Source organism: Calidris pugnax, unplaced genomic scaffold (assembly GCF_001431845.1).
Source record: "Calidris pugnax isolate Ruff unplaced genomic scaffold, ASM143184v1 scaffold24, whole genome shotgun sequence".
In the NCBI taxonomy this organism is placed as follows: Eukaryota; Metazoa; Chordata; class Aves; order Charadriiformes; family Scolopacidae; genus Calidris; species Calidris pugnax.
Genome location: NW_015090922.1, coordinates 15,803,412 through 15,827,315, shown reverse-complemented (window position 1 = coordinate 15,827,315; position 23,904 = coordinate 15,803,412).

The window sequence follows — 23,904 nt, the reverse complement described above, 5'->3', positions numbered from 1 at the left end:
ATACTGAAAGAAACATTAAAATTGAAGTTAGCTGTGGGTCTCTGGGCTAAACCTTACCTGTTGGTGAACAATGATAGAATAGCTCCTGAGGTGCATGTTGGTAGTGGTGGCATGCAAAGAGATTACAGGAAAAGACTAGTATGTGCTAGTGCATTAAAGTTGGAGAGGTTCTTCTTTTAAAATGCTTGGGTTTATATTAGAAATTCAGATCCTGTAGGTTGTAAGAATCTCTAATGACTGGAAAACTACTAAACTCTTGATGTCTCAAGATCTAAGAGACTGAAAAATGAACAGCTAAAAGAAGAGACTCGAGTGAGACTATTCAGAATTTCTGAAACATCTGCTTAAGGTCAACAGCGAACGTTTGCTTACCTTTTGTTGAAGATCACGGAATCCAACCTGAAATCTTCTGCAGACTTGCCCTTCTTTTTAGTATTTCCAGTCTGTCATTTCTGCTCATCTAAAGTTCAAATGGAGCACTGATGTGATCTTTATATTTTACAAAATAATTTCAGTTACCCAGATAATCTCAATTGGGAAACCTCATATGTATTCATGTTATTTATGAAAAAAATCACATGACTTACTGTTTGGAAATATTTTGCTCCTCTTCCTATTTTTATATCTTTAAGTCCTGTCAATTGCAAGTATCTCAGTTTTCATTGGGATAGTGTTAGTCTACAAAGTTTGGAAAGGGTGCAGTGTGCAAGTTGGGTGTTTTTAGGTTACTTCATCTAGAGTTTATGCTGTGCTTAACTTTTCATTCTTACAACCTGGAATTTTTTTTTTTTTCCTGATTAACAGACCATGTAATGTTGGTTTTTTTCTTAGATTAGTGGATTTCAGAAACCTATTTCACTTTATGGCATATATAAAATCTTCAGCTCTAAGTTAATAAATACATGAAAATATTACTATATGTATATATTCCAGTTAAGCTATTTTGCTTATTAGAGATGAGGCATAATCCTTTAATGAACTACATGTTGGCAGCTCCCCATTGGCTTTTAAAAGACTCCACAAAGGTTTCACTTGTGTATAGCTCATCAAAGGGCTGGGGCTTTGACTATTAAGTGGTAATAGGCGTAGATGAGACTTAAGCTAAAATACTTCTTGGCTGGTAGAAGCATGTACTGTGAAGGAGTATGACAGAGAGGGTAATATTTTTACAATCCTATTTGTACTCTACTGAGTGCTGCTTATTTTTCTTATCATCCAGACTGATACCATACCATTGCATCCAGTGCCTTAGAATCAGAAAAGAAGGAAATATGTTAATAGCCATAAAACAAATGAATTCCATTCTTGAAATGGTGGCAGCCAGCAGGAAGTTGATTGAAAACACAGTATGATGAGTTTCATCTCATCTTATTTCTGGCAACTATAAGGTACTGTAGTCAGCTAAAACTGATGGCAATATTGTTTGAGAACATGCCAGCAGGGGTTTTGCAGGATGTTACCATTTGTTCTGCCTTTCTCTGACACTGTATGCATCATATGTGTGATGAGACACTGTGCCCCGAGCATTCTGTGCAGGCCCAATCCAGAGTTTATTTCTGAGTCTGGATTTTCCAGTCACTTATGTATCATCAGGTCCCTGCCATGCCAATCTGGCTCTTTTCTCAATTTTGTTTACTAAAATTAAACATTTGATCAAATGATGAATCATTTAACATAAGCATGATTGGTGATATACAGTTACAAACTAAAGCTTGCTTCTAAACAAATAATGCCTATATGTATAGGCCATTAAGAAGCCTCCTCTCTGGCTAGTCTTTACTTTTTTTTTTTGGTTCATTCCATATGCACTTTCAGTGACTGTCCTTTTAATAAATACTTTCTAATCTCAAAGGGTGCATAGGTGATAGTGAATGCATAATGCCTTCATAAACCTAATTTTGCCTTAACCACTGCGGAAATCTCACATAGATGTTTCTAAACGAGGCTTGAGTAAACTGTTGAAATACGTACCTTTCCCTCTGATAATTAGTTTTTATTGGGCTTGTATCATGCAGTTACTTAGGCTTTCTCTTACTGGAACTTTGGATCAGATGGTAGAAGCAATGAATTTGTCAGTTTATGCAAGACGGCATATGTGCATAGGTTATTGTTTATTAGACTTCAGTATTAAGTGAGGTCTTTGAGTGAATAGTGAGCAGCAAGGATCAAATAAGGTGCTTTGGGACAGCTGTGTGGGGGTAGTGCTGTCTGAGGGGCAGCATTTCTCTGCAGTTATTGATGATCAGAAATGTCAGTTCTTCCCTCTAAAGTGATAAATTTATTTAAATCAGTAAATTAATGACACTTATGTTTTAGGAAGGCTAATTTTTACTACTTTGTACAAGACCTAAACAAATTTTTGGGGTAAAATAAAAGCTTGTTTGCTTTGCTTGCTGTGGTCCTTGTACTCTTTTTTTTTTTTCTTAGGTTAAGATTGAAATTAATGTTGTATTATTTTATATGTTATGCATGAACTTATTTATGGGTAAAAGAACTTGAAGCAGTTTGTAGTTAAAGCCATCGTTAACTGCTGTAACATATTTACTGGTATGTTACACAAATAGAAGTGGCATTATTTAACTGACAGAATCAAAGAGTCTGAGGAATTGATTTATTTACAAGTTTTCCCAGGAAGTGCTACAGAGAATGATAACAGGCATTTGAGAGACACTGAAATTCTTTGCTTGGATCTTAATTTTAGAAGCTATTGAGAATTATGAGACCTACAGAAGCTTCTATCTGAGGATTGAGGGAGGGGATATTGGACTTTTTCATGGTCCCCGCTTGAATAAGAATATGCAAAATAAATAATGATAAATTGTGAGGTGGTTGTGATTTCCCTCATTCATAATATAACTGGAAAAGCCTCTCAACTAAAGTCAAAAGATACAATTTTTTTTTTCACTTTTCAGTACAGTGAGCGATTGTCTCTTGCAACTGCAGTTGCAAGGTAACACATTTTGGATCAGAGCTATTTGCTGCAGAAGCTTACCTTTAGGAATAGGGGTTATTGGTGCTCAGAAGTAAAAGCAGATGAACTGGATTTAATACTTTAACTGTAATAAGCTCTTTTCTAGGAATGTGAAAACAGTGTTTTCTTTTGCAGTACTTAATAGAATAGACAAAACAGAGTGGAGATTTTGTTATTTAATGGAAAACAGCTGTTCTGGATCAGACCAAAGATGTATCCAGCCCTGTTTCTGATTTGGGTGATAAGTGATGCTGAGGGAATAAGCATAAAGACAGAGCAAGCATGCAGTGACGTTTATCTTGGTACACCTCCTTTGCTTCTGGCAATCTGATATAAGGTTGTCTTCTGTTTTATAGATTTATGGCTTAGTAGGTCTTATTTTTTCATGAATTTGCACAATGACCTCACGAATCCATATATACTCTTGACCCTCACAACGTCCTGCAGCAAGTAGTTCCATAATTTAACCATTCTCCTTGTGAAAAAAAAGGGAAGTAATTGATTTTGTTTCCTTCAGTGTTGCTGTGTGACAATTCTAAGGAGTTAATAAATTCAAACAGCTGCTGTCTGAGGGTGTTTCATTTAAGAAAATCCAGAAATAGGCCTGCTTGGTTAAAAATGTCTGTTCAGATCTTCAGTGAAGCTAAAATTTGAGAAAACAAACACTTAAACCACGAATTTATTAAAAACTTTAATATAAAAATGTTTTAGAAATATTGTCTAATTGTAGATATATGCAGTGATTATTAGACAGATGTATCCATCACTTTTTGATCTAACTGAAACTTCCTCATTGGGCAGAAAGAAATTCAATGTCATACCTGCTGTTCCTGCAAGGGGAACTGACAGGAAAGAAGTAGATTGTGTGCTGCTTTTTGAAGCTTGGAGGAGTTAAAAGTTACAGTGTCTAGGTCACCTCCCAGGTTTCTTTCAATCTTCCTGTCTGTCAGTACCTTCTTCACGTCTTTTGTAAACTGTGATTAGTTGAAGGTATTGTGATTTGGGCAGTGCTATGAAGTAGCACAGTCGGTACTATGAAGTATCTGTCTTACAACAGTTGAACATTTTACTAATTAGTGTTACGGTAGCATAGATATATTGTGTTTTGTATATTCCTTCATTTATTGATCATGCTTTGGGTTCTCAGAAGTATCGGTTTTAGGGAAATACTGCTGCTGCTGTTCTTAACTGTGTAAATTTTAACCACTTCAATATCAAACTTCCACAAAAGTGGTAGGGTTGTTGCTGCATGTGGGGCTTGGAGAGCCTGGAGAGCATGTGGGGCTTGGAGAGCTGTTGAGGTCTTGAAATGATGGAAGCAGCATGACCCAGTATTTCCTTTAAGGTGTTGAAATTGGTGCATTAACTTCAGAGAATGATTCTTGATGGCTGTATTAATTGGAAATGTTTGGTTTTGACTTGAATATTTTCACTAATGTGGTATGCCAATTATTACTGGATTTTAAAATTATTTTAAATTTGAAGTTTGTGCATATAACTAGATACCAGTTTCTTTAGAGGCAATTGGAGGGAATGATGAATGTGATTTTCTCAGAAAAATATTGCTTATATTCTTTGAAGTTTAAAATGTCATTGCTCTGTGTCTTCCTCAAATATGCAACCTTGCCTGATTAACTTGGTATCTGTTATTTGTGTTATCACAAACGTCTTGTGAGTGTTTTTGGACAGTATTTCATCTTGATTATGGTGAAGCCCTTATTTGGATCTCGGAGATAAACTTCATATTCAGTTTAGGCAGGTAAATTATGTAGATGTGTCCTGCCTGTTTCCCCCCCCCTTCTCTTTTGGTCAAATGGCAAAAATTCTTCCAGTCTGTTTCAGTACAGGCAGGACTCATTAGCACGGAGTCCTTTCTCTGTTTTTGGAAGAAGAATTAAAAATCAAGCAATAGCTGCAGCATGAATTGACTTCTCTTGATGCCACATTTGTGAAGGAACTTAAATCAGAGTATTTGCAGATATTAGAAAGGCGTCTTCTCAGGACACTGAGAAAGCCACATAAGGAAATACTGGTGAGGACACTGTATGCAGGGAATGCAAAATTATTCTGAAAAACACTTTCTGACAATGAAACCTTTGTGTGGATGACCATGATCAATGGTTTCAGACTGTAGAAATGATGTTAACATACAGTAGATGTGGGTTGGTATTTTTAGATTCTTGAAAAATGCTCAGCCATTATCTTCTAATTTAAGATTTTGAAGTAACACTGGTTTATTTTGTTTTTATGATAGGGATGGATTGTTTATTTCAATTGGTGAGAATTTTATATGCTTAAGGAATGTGGGGTTTTAACTTAAAAAAACTTTTTTAAAAACACATTTTCTGAAATCTTTTAACCCAGAAGTCAGTGTGTTGTAATACCTAGATCCATGCACTGTAATGAATTATTCTTTACCTGTACTCAGGAAAATGTGTTATGTGAAGGGTTTTGGTATTCCATGAATTGAAGAAGGAAGACACTTGCAGTTGTGTGTTCAATTTCTCTGTCAGTAGCATCTGAGTAGTAGCATCATGGTAAGTGCAGTACTTGTCTGTTCAGGGAAGTTGTGTTGAATTGTTGATGGATTTTTACATTTAACCTGTTTTACATTTAACCTGTTCTCTGGGGTCTTCCCTGCAGCAGGGACCGCTGCCCCATGTTACTTATGAAAGAATTGTAGGTATCCTGTTCACTTCCTGCTGTTTAATCTGATCACCATATGCATGTTCTGAACTTGAATAATGTAGGTCAGTGGGAGGAAGATAAATTTCAGTTTCTAAATGTTGTAGTATTTTATTAGTGATTTAAGGGAATTTATTTTTAAATTACTTTCACTGACATTTACTAAAGGATTTAATGCACTTTGGCTAGTGTTGAATTTCCAGTGTTTATTTGGTGTAAATTAAAGAGACAAACCGGAAGTAAAGAAAACTTTTGAATGGAGGTAAAAACTCATTTTCCTAAAATAATTTTAATAAGCAGTCAAACTGAGAGAAGAAGTTGTTATTTGATGATTGCTGTCTTTAGTTTCTAGCTCTTTAGTCTATGTAGTATCTGATATTTAATTTAAGGGCCTGTTTTAGCATGTGTGTATTTGAGGGCCACAAAAATGATCAGAAGCTGGAGCACCTCTGCTATGAGGACAGGCTGAGAGACAGCCTGGAGAAGAGAAGGCTCCAAGGAGACCTTATAGCAGCCTTCCAGTACCTGAAGGGTGCCTACAGGAAAGATGGGGAGGGGCTCTTTCTCAGGGAGTATAGTGATAGGATGAAGGGTAATGGTTTTAAACTGAAAGAGGGGAGATTTAGAGTGGATATTAGGAATAAATTCTTTGCGGTGAGGGTGTTGAGACACTGGAACAGGTTGCCCAGAGAAGCTGTGGATGCCCCATCCCTGGCAGTGTTCAAGGCCAGGCTGGATGGGGCTTTGAGCAACCTGCTCTAGTGGGAGGTGTCCCTGCCCATGGCATGGGGTTGGAACTCCGTGATCTTTAAGGTCCCTTCCAACCTGAACCATTGTATCATTCTAACTTCTGCTTATTTGAATGTAGAAGTCCTGGTTAATTCCTAAGCACCTAAAAGGGAGAAGGAGCACAGTACTGAATTGGAAGCAATGTTGGTTTGTTTTTTTTTTAAAAAAAGAAAAAAAAAAGCAGGCTGGTTCCATAATAATCTCCTAATTGTGCACTTAAAAAGCAGAATCCAAATTCATGTCCTCATTGACTTAGTTGCTAAAATACAACTGGCCTTCACAATTTGACTGGTACTGAGATCAGCCCTGTCGCCATAACAGCAGCATTTTGATCTCTAATTATATGTTGTCAGAGGTGTCTCAGGAAGTTGCATGTATAAAGTAGGTAAAATGCTGTCATTTAGCAAGAGTCCCTTAGTATCGGAAATGTATTGTCCTTCTAACTGTTGATTAGGTGCTATTTTGGCCCAAGATACTGTCAATATTAAGGAGTCTAGCTTTTTCATAAATCAATTATTTGTCTTTGTAACTTTTCTTTAACATATATCCAGTATTTCTTGGTGAAATGCATATTTAGCTGGAGAAAGGTGAATCTTAGGTCAGGTATTGCTGACACCAGTTTGCAAGAAGAGGCATTAGTGTTGGATGCAGTAATGCTTGTTCATTGTTTAATGTCCTGGTGTTACTTCTTTTTTTAGTAATCTCCTTCAGTGAACTAATGGACAATAATGGTTTCTAAAATTGTCTGTGTGTTAACAAATGTTTGCTTACTCACCCAGACAGGTTTCCGGTGTTCCCTTGAATTGTTAACATATTAATAAATTTAAAATCTGTTAACAGGTTTTTAGAATAAAGTTTTGACTGGTTAATTCTGTACAGTGGAGTACAGGGTGAGTGAAGGCACTTTTAATGTTGTCTGTTTCCATAATAAAAGTTCTCTCCAGTTCTATTTTGCAAGCATGTTTGTGCAATTATTCAGTTTTTAATAGGGGGAAAAAATGATACAGAGAGTATCTCAATTGAATTTTTAAAAATGCTCAAAATTTTAGAAGATTTAAAATACAGTAGTTCTTTGAGGCAGCTGAAGTCTTGGGGAGTTTTATTTATTTATTTTATTTTTACACAGATGTGTGGCTGAACAGTCAGCTGTGCTGTAGCTGATAAAGAGCTTTTAGGATTAATCCATCTATACTCAGTAACTTCTCTAGGTATTAACTCATTTTTGAGCTTTCAGAAAAAGCAATTAACAATAGTATTTGAACATTTCAAATATCTTTTCTTGGCATTGGGGCTATGTGATTACTACTTCATTGCAAAGTAATTGAAATTAAACTTGCCTTGGAAATAATAATTAGCTTAAGATGGAGAAAATTGACTCCTCATTTGATTTGGGGAAGTGGACTAACTCTGCTGCTTGAAACTCTTGTTGCCGTCTAATACACAGAGTGCTTGTAATACTCGTAACATGCTACTTCTTTTCCAGAATTAGTTAGAAGTGGAAGTCTTGAATGTCATTATATATTCTTCTCTTCTTTTGTCTGTATTTTTTTAACAACTGGTTTTATTGTGAATACTGGTCACATCCCTGTTTTAATTTTCTGCTTGGATACTGCAATTCCAAATATATAGACATTGTTCCTCTAATGCCCCCCACCCTTTTTTTTTTTTAAATACATCTTACATTTATTACAAGAGTTTAGAGACTATAAACCCATAAATATAAGGACAGTGGAATGTTCCTTTTTGAAATACAAGTCCCCTTCTTGGCATTTAAGCTTGGAAAGGGTTTATTTTTACTTCAGCCAGTGATGCACTGTACGACAGTTGGTCCATGCTTTTCCCTCTGTATGTTTTCCTTCATTAGTGAATCATATATCACTCTTCATTTAATTTCGTAGTGCTTTAGGAGCCTTGAATGAAAGACTTAGTAGCAGGGAGTATTTACAGCTTCTCGAGCTCTGTCCTTTAGAGAGAGGTGTTTGTTTTAAATCAGAACTTGCTCTAGGACAATATTGACCCATTGACATGTTGTTTCCAAGGATGTTCCCGTACAAGGAAGTGTTTGTGGTGGGTGGAGGAAGTCTCTTTCAATCAGAAGAGTTGCTATGCAATTAGAAGAGCAAGAACCGCCTGCATTACACATCTGCAAGTCTCAGGTGGTTTTGCAGCACTCTCTTGATGAAGATAGGACCCCATTATTATCCATTATTCTGTGATGCAGTCTCTCCTTTGACTATTAATGTTCTCGTGTGACTAATTCAGGAAAGACCAGAAATCTTTCTGGTGAATAATTAACACTTCCTGCCCTGCTGAAGTGGCTTGTAAAGACAGATTCAAAACGTAGAAGAAAAACACAGTCACATATGTTATTAAATAGTAAACTAAACTGATGTGTTGCATCATTCTTTCAAAATAAACTAAAATACAGGAAATTCCATCACTTACTGGCATAACGAGACCTGTAGCATTGCAGGTTAGAATTCAGTTGCCTAATCTGACTTGTCTTTTTTTTCCATTCAGATCCGTTTCCCAGCATGTTGCTGGATGCTGTTCAGATGGAAAGTGATTTAGGTGCTTTCTTAGCACTCTTTCAGTCCTTATTTCAGTTTGCTAATTTAGTAGAGGGTTTCTGACTTCAGTTAGCCATGTGTTTGTTGCAAACTTGAATACATAGGTCCTTTTAAGTAGTCTTTGTGTTGTGGTTGGAAATGTTGGAATTGTGTGTCTGTGTTTATATTTTTATGTATATATATGTGCACACACACATAACTAATTCCTTTGCAACTTTTGATAGAGAATTATATAAACTGAAATGGCTGCTTCTGCAGCACTCATGTAGATGGATTGTGTAGCTAATGAATTACGGTAGCATGCAGGAATGCTTCTATATATTTATCAATTTTCAGGGTGAAAACAGCTGTAAAAGATACGTTTTCTGTTTGAACACAACTTTGACTAACTATTCTAATAGTATTTTTCCTCGTATGAATGTCATAAAAATAAAATTGGACCTGATCTTGATTTTTTTAAATTATTATTATTTTTGAGGATTACTTAAGGCCACTCAACTAATAAATACTTTAGTCAATATACAGTCCAAATTGATTTTAAGGTTATGTAGTAAGATTGTGATGCAAGCAGGAGCTCCAAAGACTTGTACTCTTTGGGTGTCTATGAAGGCAGATAGAGAAAGGGGTAAGGGAAATGGTGTAGATGATCCTCATTTTGGGATTTATTAGTAGCTGGCTAACCAACAGAGCTTTCCTTTCTTCTGCTTGGCTTGCTTATCTGTCATTATCTATGCAAGACAAATTCTGAAGTTCAGATGTTACATTTTTAGTAACACAACTGAGTACCTAGTTTGGAAAGCTATGACAGCTTTTGGAGACACAGGCTTTTCTTCAGTATATGGAGAATCTGGTCTATTTTTTCTAAGTATATACCTAGATACTACCTCAGCCTCCCAAATCAATCTTGCCTATATCCTTAGTTCGTTATGGGTGCAACAAAACTACTAGGACATGAAAGCCAAGTGTCTTCTACTAGCCAGCTGGACAGGCAGCCTGAGTTAATGTTTCTGTATGTTGGTTGTCAACTCTTTACTTGTGGATATTGTTCAGAAACCTGAACAATTCTGATTCTGCTAAAATCACATAGCATGATATGCAGCAAATTATATTAATCACAAAGCCCCAATGCCAGAAAAAGATACTTGAGATATTCAAATACTGTTGTTAATTGCTTTCTTTTGAAAGCTCAAAAATGAGTTAATATCCTGAGAAGTTATTGAATGTGGTATTATCTTTACCACAAAAGATACAAGCTGCTAGCTCAGTTTGTGCTATCTAAAGATAACTACAGATGTGTTTAATTCACTTTGTTTCTAGTTGAATGTAAACATTTTTGTTGAAAGAGTATAGATAGCATTTTGCCTTCCCATAACAGAACAAAAACACCTACATAAATTGACTTGAGAAAAATGATGCTTAGAGAGCTAAAAATCCAGTTTTTTTCATCTGCCAGTCTACTGGTTGCAGGGGGTAGGGTGTTAGTTAAAAGTATTGGAAAGTAAGAGGCAAGATTTATTTTTTTTAAAATCCTTTACCCTGCCACTTAATTTCCGAGACTACTTTGGTGAAAGTGGAGACTGAGTGAAGATGGTGGGTCCCCTTTCAGAAAGGGCCTTCCATGAGTAAAGAATGTATCTGAAGAAGGTGCAGAGATGTGTGATTGAAAGTTTAAGGTCAGGCAGAATAATGGAAACATTATATTTTTTTTTTCTTTTATTATATTTTTCCTGGAGATTAGAGATGACTGAAGAGTTACGGGCTGATACCGCTGCTTGTTTACTTAATTTTTAAAACTCCGTTTAAATCCTGCTTCTCTTCAGGATCCAAATTAATTTGACGTAGTTAATAAAGCAGTAGAGTTGCATTTTGCAGCTGCAGCCTGTCGCAGTGGTTAGGGGGTGAAGACTTGCTTGTTCTCCTCATGTAGTGAGAAGGCTACGCGTAGTTTGCATGAGAGTTCAGGATGAGGTAATGTTATGGTGCTCATTTTTATTACTTACTGTTAATGATCACTCTGTGCTCAGTTTCTGTGCCGTTGCCTAAGATTACCTTTAGAAATGCATAAAAAGCTGATCTAACGAAAGAGCCTTTGCCGTTTGCTTTGCGTGCAAGCAAATGAAATATTTAACTTGGCCGTGATTTCCCACTGTCTGCATTAGATGAAGTAAGTGTACTGATTGTGATTTATCCCTTCAGTCTCGATTAGCAGAGAAAAATAAGTAGTTGAGGCTTATTTCCCACATTTCTTCCATGTAATTTCAAAACAGTAAAATGATGAGGATAACATAATGTTTGCAGTGAGTGTTGTGATACCATTGTTTTCGTTCGTGTAAATGCATCTAGGCTGTCTGCTTTAAACACTTAGGCACTAGTAAAAGCTACCTTGTGAAAATGACAGCTGTGAAGATTACAGTTTGCATTTGCATTAATCTGGATCACCCAAGATGGAAAAGCCAAAATACCAGTCTGTGTAAAGGTTTCCTTCTCCTGTCACGGGATGAAGGATGTGGGATGAAGGATTGCTTTTTCACTAGATGTTTAAAACCCTTGAACTTTAAAGCAAAACGTGCCCGCTGAATTCTTTCTTCACTGGTAATTGAAATGCAGTTGCCTGAGACCTGGGAAGTGTGCTGTGTGAAACAGGAGAAATGCATTAAGTAGGGGGGTCTTATCCCAACCATCCATCTGGCTCCCTTTCAGGAAAGAGCTATTCCCTGCTCTGTCATCCACTGAACAGCACGGGCAGCAACTCATTTCTCCTGGCTAGATGACCAGTACTAATTTAGTGGAGGAAAGTGGGCTACCTGTACAGCTGGTCCACACTGCCCTCTGCAGTAGTTGCAGCCCTACTGAGGGGTCTTTCACCTGGACAGCAGTGGAATAAGAGTTTTGGACCGTGAGCTTTCAAGGCACAACATGAGAGAGGCTATCATAGATGTTTACACTCCAGGATTAATTTAGACTGTTGCAAAACTTTGAAGGAGGTGGGAAAGGGGGAGGGTTCATGTTCACATTTTGATTATTCCTTTTGTTTCCTTGTTACCTTTTCTTTTAGTGTCCTCACAAGTAGAAAAAAAACCTAGGTATTTTTATTTTTGTCAAGAGAATGAAACTTAACAGTTTTGGGTGACCTTGTTCTCTCTGTCCTCCAGACATTAAATTTTAGATCTGCTGTACTTGCATAAAGGCTTTAGTTATAAATTTATAAGGAAAATGTCAAGTGGCTAGGCACAAAATTTGATCTATCTTGTTAATTATGTAGACACTGCAAACTTCTCCAGATACTGCTTAGAACACTTTAAAAAAAAGAACTACCTCACTGCATATGTGCTATTAGGACAAAACAAAGGTACACATTATAGAATGGTAAATACCAATACTTTCTACAATTTTACTTTAGAGGTTGGGGGAATAGGTAGCATATTGGAGGGTAGTGTTTAAGATGTTTGAGAGATCCTAATAATTTATTTACTTAAAGTCCATTAGCAGCCTGTTTTATGTAGTTCAGAAGAAGAAGTTAGTGCTTGCCTTGAATTAATTGTATGAATTAACAGAACTTGCATGTTTAAAACACAGAAGTGGCCTGATGTAAGTCAAGCTGGTTAAATTTGGGGGCTTAGATTTGTGGGTCACTGATTAACTCAACATGTTGGTTATGTCAAAGTTGTTTCCAAACAAACTTAGTGCTGTTGATAGCATGTTTGATTATTAAGCTAAACACTTAACTAACCCCCCTGTGATTTAGCATGCATAGTGTTTACTTAGTTGCATTTCTCATTAGTTAGATGCTGAGAGGAGATGAGATTAGCAGGTTTTATTTATGTTTTGGCAGATCATTGTATAACACTTTCTTGTACTACTGCACTGCTAAGGGTATAAAATTAATAGGATTTTTCTTTTTAAAAAAAGCCTACTTGTTTCTTTCAGCTTTACAAGATTTGTTATTATTTGTAAGTGCTAGTCATGTACACCCTACTTTGCAGAGCTGCCACTGAGAGACTGAAATACAAGATAAATACACTTTTCATTAAAACTTCGATTTTACTAAACCTAAATTTGGAACAGCAATCACATGAAAATATTTATTTGTACTTTAGAGACACAAAGAGCCCCCTAAACTGGAAAAATAATTTATCAAGTTGACATTATGCAAAATTGTCAACTGATAGTAAATCAGGGTGTTATGTGCTAGAATAGTTCAAAATCCTAAAATGGAATTGCTTCCCAAAGTAGTTGGGTAAAAGAGAAGTGTCATACAACATAGACCAGGAAATAGCTGAGGCTAGTAGAGGTACAAATGAGTTCAGCTACAAAACTGTAGTTACAAAGTTGGGAAAAATGCATAGGAGATCGAAAACAAGTTATTTGTTTTCTTACTGCAAACATAAAGGGAGATTTATCGCTGGAAGGTGCTGAATGCTCTCTCCTATGTTGCTTGCTACTTAGGAGAGCCTGGTGAGAGCAGAGGGCAGGGTTGCTTGTACACTGTACAACCCGCGGGTACTCATTCCAACTAAATTCCAGAGGAAGCACAGAACAGCTTTTTGTTGCAGTGGATGGGTACTGTCAAACTCCAGCTTTGGGGAACAAACAGTAAGAAAGGACTCAAACTTAACTTTACCTCTCGTGTCATTAAGAGGAGTGATACTGGAATGCATGAGCCCGAAAGAGATTTGTGAGAAAAATAACTAAAGCTTGTTTCTACACTTTAGAGTATGAAAATGAAAAAAAAAGTTACATTGATAGACCTCATGAATCAATGGACTTTTTCAGCCTAGTGAATATTACAGTCTTAGCTTCCTGGGTGTCTCTTGCTGAGATTGTTTACCTATTTTGTACACTTTCAAATATTGAAAGACTGAAATAAACCCACCTGAATATTGATCATGTAACTTATGATCTAATGTATTTTTTTCCTCGTGAAAGTTGAGTTTTTATTTATATACTGGAAGGGCCTAGTTAGAGAAGCCCTGAAAGTAACATGATTGGGTTAAAACCAAAAAGAACTCTTTAACTTTCATGGGTAACAAGGCAAACATAGTTCTTGTAACTGAGTGTCCTTCGCTGAAAGTCCAAATATAATAAGTGATTTCAAAGCATTTAAATGACTTGTGTGTCAAATCCCATTGACACTCAGGAGCCTTTGAAAATGTTACATTACTATCCATGCTTATGTAATGTGATCAAGCAGTAATTGTAGACTTGTAGGACAGAATTCAAAATCAGAAACGTGGTGAGTATCTTAGTGGGGTGATTCAGTTCAGTAGCAGAGTCAGCACTTGATTGGCTTGTGCATGACTTCACTTAAACGCATTTAAAATGTGGTTGTGTAGTCCTTTTCTTTTATAAAGCATGTATACATTTAATATTGCAGCAGTTTTTAGCAACTTTGAAATTAGTTACATGTTGTGAAAAATAATATAGTTTTACATTCTGATGTTTTCCCCAACTGACAGGATAACAGCACAAAAACTGTTGTATGTTTATCTGTAGTGCACATTCAGTCTTGTAATATTTGAAAATATTCAGATGAAGAAATGCCATGAAGCAGGATAAGTTATTAGTATTTAAATATCAATATGAAATGGTTTTTTTGATGGCTGTGGACAGAAATGGAATTATTTTCATTGTAGATGTATGATAATTATTTAATGCCAGAAGGCAGTATTTTTTTTTTACTTCTTACTGGTTATTCTTCTGTGCATTAAATTAATGACAGAAGTCATCTTGCATATTATAAAAAAACATAATTTTTCTCTAATAATAAGTTGCATCAGTCCACAGTAACTTATTGTCATTTCTGCTCACAAACTGTTTGAGAATTATGTTCTCAGCATTACGTTATGTTTGCATTCTGCTTATGACAATTTCCTTGACAGGCTCTGTAGCAGTAGACCTATTTTTTGTATCACTTAACCTCTTTCCAAACAGTTTTGAGTTGGAAATTACTTCAGGTATTTGTTGTGTTTCAAAAAGGTATGCTTATTTTTCTCCGTAAAGGATACAGATTGGTTGCATGAATGCGTTTACAGCCTGCAAAATGGTCTTACAAGTTTGAGGGAAACATTTGGAAATCCTAAATTGAGTAGGTCTGTTCTCCTGTTGCATTTTACCTCCTGTACAAGTTTCTCTGCAGCCTCATCATGCAATATGTTTAAGTATCTCATGAAGACTTTCCCCTTTCCTCGTGCCTTAGAATGAGCCTGTTGGGAGCTCTGGTAGCAATAGGATTTCCCCTGGATAAGGGCAATCAAGTAAATTGCTTGAAGTGGGGAACAGGACAGGATTACTGAACACATTGACCAGGGTAGGAAGAGCAATTTAGATGATGGTAATGCAAAAAAAAGGTGTTTAAGTTCAGGTATTCTGAATAAGCAGGTTGTCAAATTACATACTTTCCTGTTAAATTTGGAGGAGAGGAGGAAGAGTAAAGGGGGAAGGGCTGTTATTAGTATGGATGTTCAACACTCAATGCTATGAACTTAAAAGTAGTTTGGAATATTTTTACATTTACCACCAGTCTTTGCCATAATAAACAGTTGATATATGTACCCAAAAAAAAGCCCCTTCAGTTTCAGTGAGTTGTGGATACCTGTGCTGGGTAAGAAATAGTCCTCAAGTTCAGGCAAGCTGTTAAGTTCTAACATTCCAGAATGTGATATTTAATACAGTACAGTTTCAAAAGCCTCAGTAACTTGGAAGATGAGTCAGTAATGAAAAAAATGCATTATTTCATTCCACAAATTCTGCTTTCAGAATTACATGCAATATTGGTAAAATGTAAAGCTTTCATATAACATAGCTTTTATGGAGAAGACTAATGTTTTTAGAGGTGTTCTCCTTCCCCCTAACCAAACTTTGAATTATTTGAGACACTTCTATAAAATCATACAGGTTTTTTTTGGCATTATATGCTATAAATGCCAGAAATACAGTTACAATCACTGACCTTCAGCTGTGTAACAGTAAGATAAAAATTTTCAGTACTTGTGGGCCTGATATATAAAGGGCATTGCTTTGTATATCAGGGAAACTTCATTCAAGAGTGAAGACCAGAGTATTCATCTGGTTAGTCCAATTCATAGGCCTTTTTTTTTTTAAACCATGTAATACTTTGTTCCAGTTAAAAGTGATGAGTCAAAATAAGATACTAACCTTTAAGGAACAAAAAGCTGTACAAGGAAAGACAGCTGTGACAGTCTGTCCCATTGGCAGCTGAGAGGAAAGAGGCAGTTTGTTCAAAACCTCTTCTTTTTTTTTTTCCTTTGGACCATTCTGTCACTGTTATTAAGGAGGCTTCTGGACCCTCTTGTGTGTTCTGGGATGAAATGTTCACGGTGTATTACAGAAGCAAACCCTGCCTGCATTGTGTGACCAGTTTCAGTATAGCTGTTACAAAGGAAGAATGAAAGCTACTGCAGTGTAGCTGCTGTTCTCTTGCACAATAGCAAAAATACAAAAATGAATATAACCTTTGTTCCTCTGAAACTGCTAACACAGCGATGATTGTATTGCTGTAGCTGGTGGATAAACTATGATAGGTGAATTAGTTAAATGCAAGCTAGAATTGTGTTTGTGTCTTGAAGCTATAGGAAAGTGTTGGCCACCGATTTGCAACTGCTAAGAAAATATGGTTTAATAGCAAAAGTAGCGTGAAATTGTTGGGGAGGTGGAAGGACTTGGGTGGGTGGTTTGTTTTGGTTTTTTTGGTGTGTTTTTTTTTTTTTTTCCCCAGAAAGAACATTGTAACAGAGAAGAATTTGTTTTATGATGTTAAAGCATATCATTTCAAATGTGAGGATTTAAAGAACCATGTAGTTCATAAGTATGTTTAGAAAGTTGTCCAGAGAAAATTACTAATAAGCAATATATATTTATATTATTTTGTACTCTTATGTTACCGAAACCAAGAGATGACTGTTGTAGTGCCTTGTCTCTTGTACCATTTCTAGGCAATTTAGGGTTTCCAGAGAGCACGTTTCACAAGCCATAAATTGACGATACTAACAGTATCCATATATTGAAGCTGTGGGCCTTAGTACTTTCTTATTAACTCAAACATTTAATCCATGTAGTTGACTTTAGCAAAGAAGCTGTGTTAACATTTTTTTAAACTTTACGATATAGAAAAACAAAATTTGGTCCCTTCTTGTGTGATGCATAGCAAATTAAAAGCTCTTTATCAAGTGTTTAGCAATTCTGATAATTCTTATTCTCATGTGATCCACAAATTAAATTTTGAGGAAAATTTAATTGTGAAGTCTGAAACTTCAGTCAGTTGAAAACTCTGAGGTCTTCAGTTATGTTTTTTAGAAGGGGCTACTAAAAGAAAATGTCTGTATTGCTTTTTTTTCTGTTGCTGTTTTAACCTTTATAGAGCTTTGAAATTTGTTTTAATAATAGAACTGTTAGGACTGTCAAACTACTTCTTTGCTGCTGTTGAATTTTAATAAAGTCTCAAGAGCAGAAGTGGGAGCTCTTGCAAACCTTTACTGAGGGAGCAGGAAGTAAGTTGAAATATATGGCATTGTTTAGTTTAGCGTTGCTCAAGCATTTTGTGAATGCCTCTCTTACTCTAGTTAAATATATTAAATATTCACGTTTGGTCCCCTGGATTTAGATTTTTTTTTTTTGTGATAATAACTCCCAATATGTTCGTTCTTCCACCTTCTGATTTGCTAGTTCTTACACTGAAAAAAGAAGCAGAAAAAAATAGCCCTAAACTTTTGTAACATAGTGTAAAAAGGAAGCAAACAAATACATTTTTGTGTAGTTTACTCATATTTTCTTTTATTTACTGGGGAAATTTTCTGGGTTATTTTGCATACATGATACTGAATCCTGTAATAAGTTATAAGATTTGTCCTGTGTCTCTTAACATGGTATTCAGCATTTCCCCTTCTATGAATAATGTACAAGACCACCACATCAATAAATGTGGTTGGTTGCGACATTCTACTGATATGCTCTTAGTAGTACAGTCCATTTTTTGCAAGTAGTATTTGTTTCCTATTGATTTATTTGCAAACATTGCAGGCTGAATTATGATATAGTAGCACCTGCTGCAGAAGGCATTCACTGCAGCCTTGCAATACAAACGTAAGCAGACTGTGATTTAACTTGGATTTTGTAGAGCTGAAGGATGATCTTTTTGACTTGGTGTAAGCCCCACTGTGAGTCATCCATTGGTACTAGAGTGTGGTAACCCGTTTTCTGTAATACATTTCCTTTACGCAGTAAATTCTCATTAGTGTTGCTAGTAGTTCAGCTGATGCAGTGTTTACGGCAGCAGGACCCCTTGTGTGCTGATAGTTTGGGTTATAAAATGTTTCACAGATGTTAAAGTACCTGGGGAATTAGAAATGTTCAGTGCTAACTGGCAGAGACCCACAGAGCACGGGTTTTGTAACAACAGAAAGGAAGTTTGCTAACTCCTGTCCTGCGTGGGTACTTTTCTGTAATGCCTCATCATCTTAGAGCTCTTGGGTAGAACCTGTTGGGTGGTTATATATATATTTGAAAGTATAGTGTCATCAGAGTTTTTATTGAATAAGCAATGATTAATTTTCTGACTTTGGCTATGTGTTAAGGCCAATGGGTGGTGAGCACCACCTACTACAAGACGAGCAGTCTGTCCCTAATTTCCTTTGCTGTTTTTCTATTGCCATGTGTGATTTTTATTTTTCTTTTAAGAATTCTTCAGACTGTTTTTAATACAAGAGCTAAAATGAGATGTGGAGTCCAGGCCACTTTCTTTGAGAAGGTCAATTAGACACTGGAACAATTTGCCAGTTCTTCATAGGACATGCTGAAGAAAAGATAGGTGGAATATTTACTATTAAATAACCTCCCGTATTAGTGGAGAGCACTGTGGGACACAGCTGGTCTTTCTTAGAAAATCTTTCAGTTTAACCCATACCTAACTCATACCAGAACCCCCTCTTAGGAAGTGAGGTGATTTTAAGAATGCATAAGAATTATTTATAAAAGTTATTTTTAAATTTGGCTGTAGTTGCTTACCTGTCACACCACCTGTGTTATTTCTTTTACTCTCAATCATGTTAATACCTCTAAGAAAATACAGATTTGAGTTCTGATTAGAGAATATTGTCATTGTAGATCTGATCGCCTCCATGGCCAATAATCAAGTAAATAAGCAAGATGGTTTAATGTTCATGTTTCTAGTTTTAATTAAATGAATTCTGGAGGTCTCCAGGTTCAATAGGTGGTAGCTGGAAGTACACCTATGGGTAAGTGATTTGAATATGCTTGTAGTGTATCGGGAGTAGTGCTAATTGACAGCATAAGGAATTACATACACTGTTTTTGAGGGATAATAGTAGCAGCATAGAAACTTTTACAGTAATGGGTGTAAGTTATGAGTATTTTCAAATAGTACATCCTTTAAGCCTGTGAGATAAGCACATGCTAAAATATCAGATCTCCAGTCTTATAGTTTTTAATGTCCACGTTTTATAACTTTGATTTCCTATGCTGTGCTTGAAGGTAACGCCTAAAACTTGAATGCGAAAGCGCATATCCCAGTATTAGTCATGACCTAACACATGCTTTGGTTTGCATGATCTCATATGTTAGTAAATAAGTTGAGGGCTATGCAATCTGGCATGGGAGCTCACTGAATATTCCTGTGATTGCTCATTTTTCAGTCCGTTAAACTTCAGCTGGTAGAATGGAGTTTGCCTTGCCTCAGTTTATATCTTCCACCTATACAGACGGGTACTTTTTTCATGTGCCGGACTATTTACGTTTCAAGTTCAATAAAGAAGTCGAGTCTAGACTGAGGGCAAAATCCTTCCCAGTTGTGATGAGGGTTTTAAAAGCAAAATTATAGTGTTTATCTATAATGATCTGTGCTTAATTTTTAACTTTTAAAATTTTTTAATTTATTTTTTCTCCCCTCAATGTTATTTATTTTAGTAATTGTCCAAAACTGGTGGAGTGGGTTAGATTGTTTGCTATTGTGTTTTTTGTTTCTGTATCTAGTTCAGCATTTTGCCTTGTCCTTTGATATAGGAGATGATTTGGGAGGGTGGGAGTAATGAGTAAAGAACACTGGAGGAGAGCTGTCACGGTTTGTTTTGGGGTTTTTTTTGTGTTGTGGTTTTTTTTTCACTTTTAAATAAAAGCTTTCACTATTATGCAAAAGACAGGCTTTATGGAGAAGGATATATGAAAGGTATCTGTGGGTATGTTCTTCTCCCCTGATCCTTTCTGCCCTTCCCCAGGTACAGGTGTTCATACTGGAATGTAAGGGATTAATTTTCAAGCATGCTGCACTTTAACATGCAGAAGAGAGAACAGTTCTTGATAAGTCAGAAACAAAACATTTGAGGCCTCTGACAAAGTCCTTATCGTTTTGAATACTTTAACTAAGAATGTTTTATTTGGATAGCTAGATATACTAACTACCCAATCTTGAATGTTTGGGAATGAATTGCTGGTGTTTCCTTTTGGAATTTTGAGAAATACTGTTTTTTATATATATATTGAAAGCATGAGAGCATGGAAGGTGGAAAAAACAAGATAAATTCAGAATAATCTGGTGTAAAAATACTAGTGCAGCTCCATAAGGAAGAAACTTTTGTCTGTTAGATGCAATTCGGTGCTGGTGCGTTTGGTCTGGGCTGGTTTTTGTTTACTGTGCTCATTGTGTTTCAGTGTCTATGGAAGATACCTTGTGCTGTTGACTTCTTGGTCAATGCATTGACTGTGGTAGTGACCATATAGCTGTGAAAGAGAAAGATTTTTATTTGCCTATGTAAAAGAACAAAGGAAAAGCATCTGTATAGTTATTAATGATATTTACATATTATGACTCAAAATACTTTTGTTTAATTATCTCCTTTTATTTTGATTGTTTCATTATTTACATAGAAAGTTAAGTATGCAAACATACATAGAGTCAACTTTTCCATTACGAAAAGTGATTCTTTTATCAGGTGTTTATTTTTGAAACTTTCAGTTTTCTCTGTGGAAGAAATTAATAAACATAGGCTTGTAAGATGCCATTTTTATTCAGTGAGTCAGATGGATGTTATCTTGGATTAACGTATGATAAAAGAAAATTCCAAAGACCAGAATACTGTCCACTAAAAGAATGCATAGGATACTCCTGAAATAGCTTTAGTAATGCTTAGTTGTTCTGTATTTGAACTAAATTGTATTGTGACAATTGCAGAAAGACTAGCAGCTAGAACTATGGGCTAACTATAGTTAATTAGAAGATTGAAGATAATAAGTTAGTATTTGCCGCTACATCAGAGATGGGCAGATTTTAAATCTGTATTTTGCAAGTAGCTTCCTCCACCGGAATTGGGGTGGAGCATTTAAAGTCCTTTTTCTTCCTGAAAAAACTTGAGGAGTACTACTTCTATTGTGTTTGCTCTTGGACATCGGGCGTTTGCATTCAGAATACTTGAAAAAGCAACACGTTGGCACCATGGAACACTACATTATTTTAAAGATGTTTCTTATTTTATGCCACGTGGATTCTGGACACTATAGCTGAAGTGATTTGGGCTCAGGACGTTTATTACAGTACTGTTATATTTGAATGTGTAGTTGGTTAGCCCAGTTGAATGTATTTAAACCATTTTTCTCTTCAAAGTAAAATTGAGAAGAGTTTTGAAATAATGTTTAACATATCTGGATAAAGTGCAAGGTTGGGGCAGCCCTACTGGGCGCATGAGTCATAGTATTTGAGGGAAGCAAAACATTTAGTGGTGATCCAGTTGCTGAACTGTACCACATCAGTGAGCCCTTAGCTTTCCAGCATCCTTTACTTGGAAAGAGAATGGAGTTGACCAGTATTCCTCAAGTCAGACTCAGGTCTCAGAAATCACATTGAAAATGTAGAGGGCAGTTGAGATTTTCAGACATTGAAGTATCTTTTGTATGCTTAATCATGGCTTAAAAAACCCCAAACTACCAAACAGAAAAAAAAAAAAAAAAATAAAAGAAAACCTAAAGAAAAATATCTTTTAACAAGAATGTGTTGACTGTATGGATCACAAGTGTTAGGGGAGGCAGAGATTCTTCTCAGGGGCATGAGGAAGAGAAGCAAGCATAATGATATACTGCATGCTCTCTTGTGTAAAGGGTTCAAAACTTACATGGTTTGCAGTGTTCCCTCTGCTACTTGCTCTTTCAAGCACTTCCATTTCATTTTGGATTTCTTTACTTAACTGTACAGATTTCCCCCCTTTGGCATTTTCTTTAAACGGGATGATTTGGGATTGGTCTGAGAGCAGAAGAGGGTTTTCATGGCCAGCATCTACTGTGTCTTAGAAGCTCCTTAGAAAGCAACTTTACCCTGAACGTTTCTCTGAAAAGAAGATGCTGTGTTGATATAAACCATCAGTGGAGCTGTAGATAACTTCCCATGTCATCTTTCACTGAGCTAATGCTGCTTAGTATTACGGCTTCTTTTGTATTTCTTTACTTGTGTTTGTGCCTAGGGGCACATTTATGGAAAAAAAGCCCATCCCACCTTTTTCTAGGTTCAGATTAATATCTTACTTTGTATAAGTCTTTCTGTTTATCATTATCAGACTAATTCTTGCTTTCAGTGTTTTGTGGGGTTTTTTGAGGCCTTGTTTGCTTTTTTTAAGCTGCGTTGCCAAACGTTTACATTTGTATTTGTTTGTTCCTTGAAGTCTTTGTTGTTGTAAATTTTATCTGATTTATTTAGGGTATTTCAGACACTTCAGAAGATGAATGTTTAACACAAACATCTTGAAGGAATTGTCTAGAAGCAGTTTTCTGCTGCTTAGAAATGTACATTCCTTGGAATTATGCTGAATTCTGCCTTTGTGGTAGAAAAACCAGAAGTTAGGTATAAGAGGAGATTTCAAGTTTAAGTATCCAAAGTGGGCCCGTTCTTCTAGGCTAAAACTTTGTGTAAGATCTTAGTGCAAATAACATTGCTGCAGTGTAGCAAGTGAGTGGCACTCTGTTTCTTTACTCTGGGGTGTTTTTTGAGGCTGGGAGTCTCTGATCGTTACCTGAGAGATGCAAAATCTTGTACAGGCTTCTATCTGAGAGTGATTAGGTAGCTGACCAAAAATTCTGGGTAACTAAGATAAACAGTCAAACCTGGTTGTGCCATCAGCAGGATAGTTTCAGATCATTAAAATAAAACTGACGGGATTCTGCCAGAAAGGACATTAGTGGTTTTTGCGCCAATTATGATGAGTTAACTGTGGTTTATTTTGCCTCTAAAAGCGACTTTTTCTGTATTTTTTCTTGTTCTTTCTTTTTTTTTCTTTCATTGTACCAGCAGGGTTGAAATGCTTTCTGCTGCTGTAGGAAGATCTGGTTTAGAGATGTTGTCTTTAAATAGTTAACTGACAGACTGCTCCTAGTGTAGACATATCCTTGATATGATTCATTTAAAATTCCTGAAGGAAGAGCTGAAGTACTGTTATTCTCTAGAACAGTATGATGAGATATGGCTAAAATTTCCCACCTGAGAACTGAAAATGATTGTGCATAGTCAGGTGTAAAGGCAGCACTGACTGAAGTAAGAGCTGTGTGTTGCTTCTTGACTGTGCAGTTGGGTCCAAGGCTAGCTGGGATGGAAGAAAGTGAATTTCCCGCTGTGAACCTCCAGCTAGCCTTTTGAAGATTTTACTGAAACCTGTTTTAAATGGGCAGGAGGAAAAATGCCTGCTGACTTACGTGCTGGTAGCTTCTTTTAGACATGTGTGTTTATGAACAGTGTAATAAGATAGGATTGTGGGCACCTTGTCAAAATTCTTCAGCTGCTTTTCAAGAAGTGCTACAATTTTACTGTAGCATGCAGTTCCAGCAGGGTTTGATAAGCAAGGAGTGCAAAAAACTGTAAAGGAGAGATGGTCGCTCATTCAT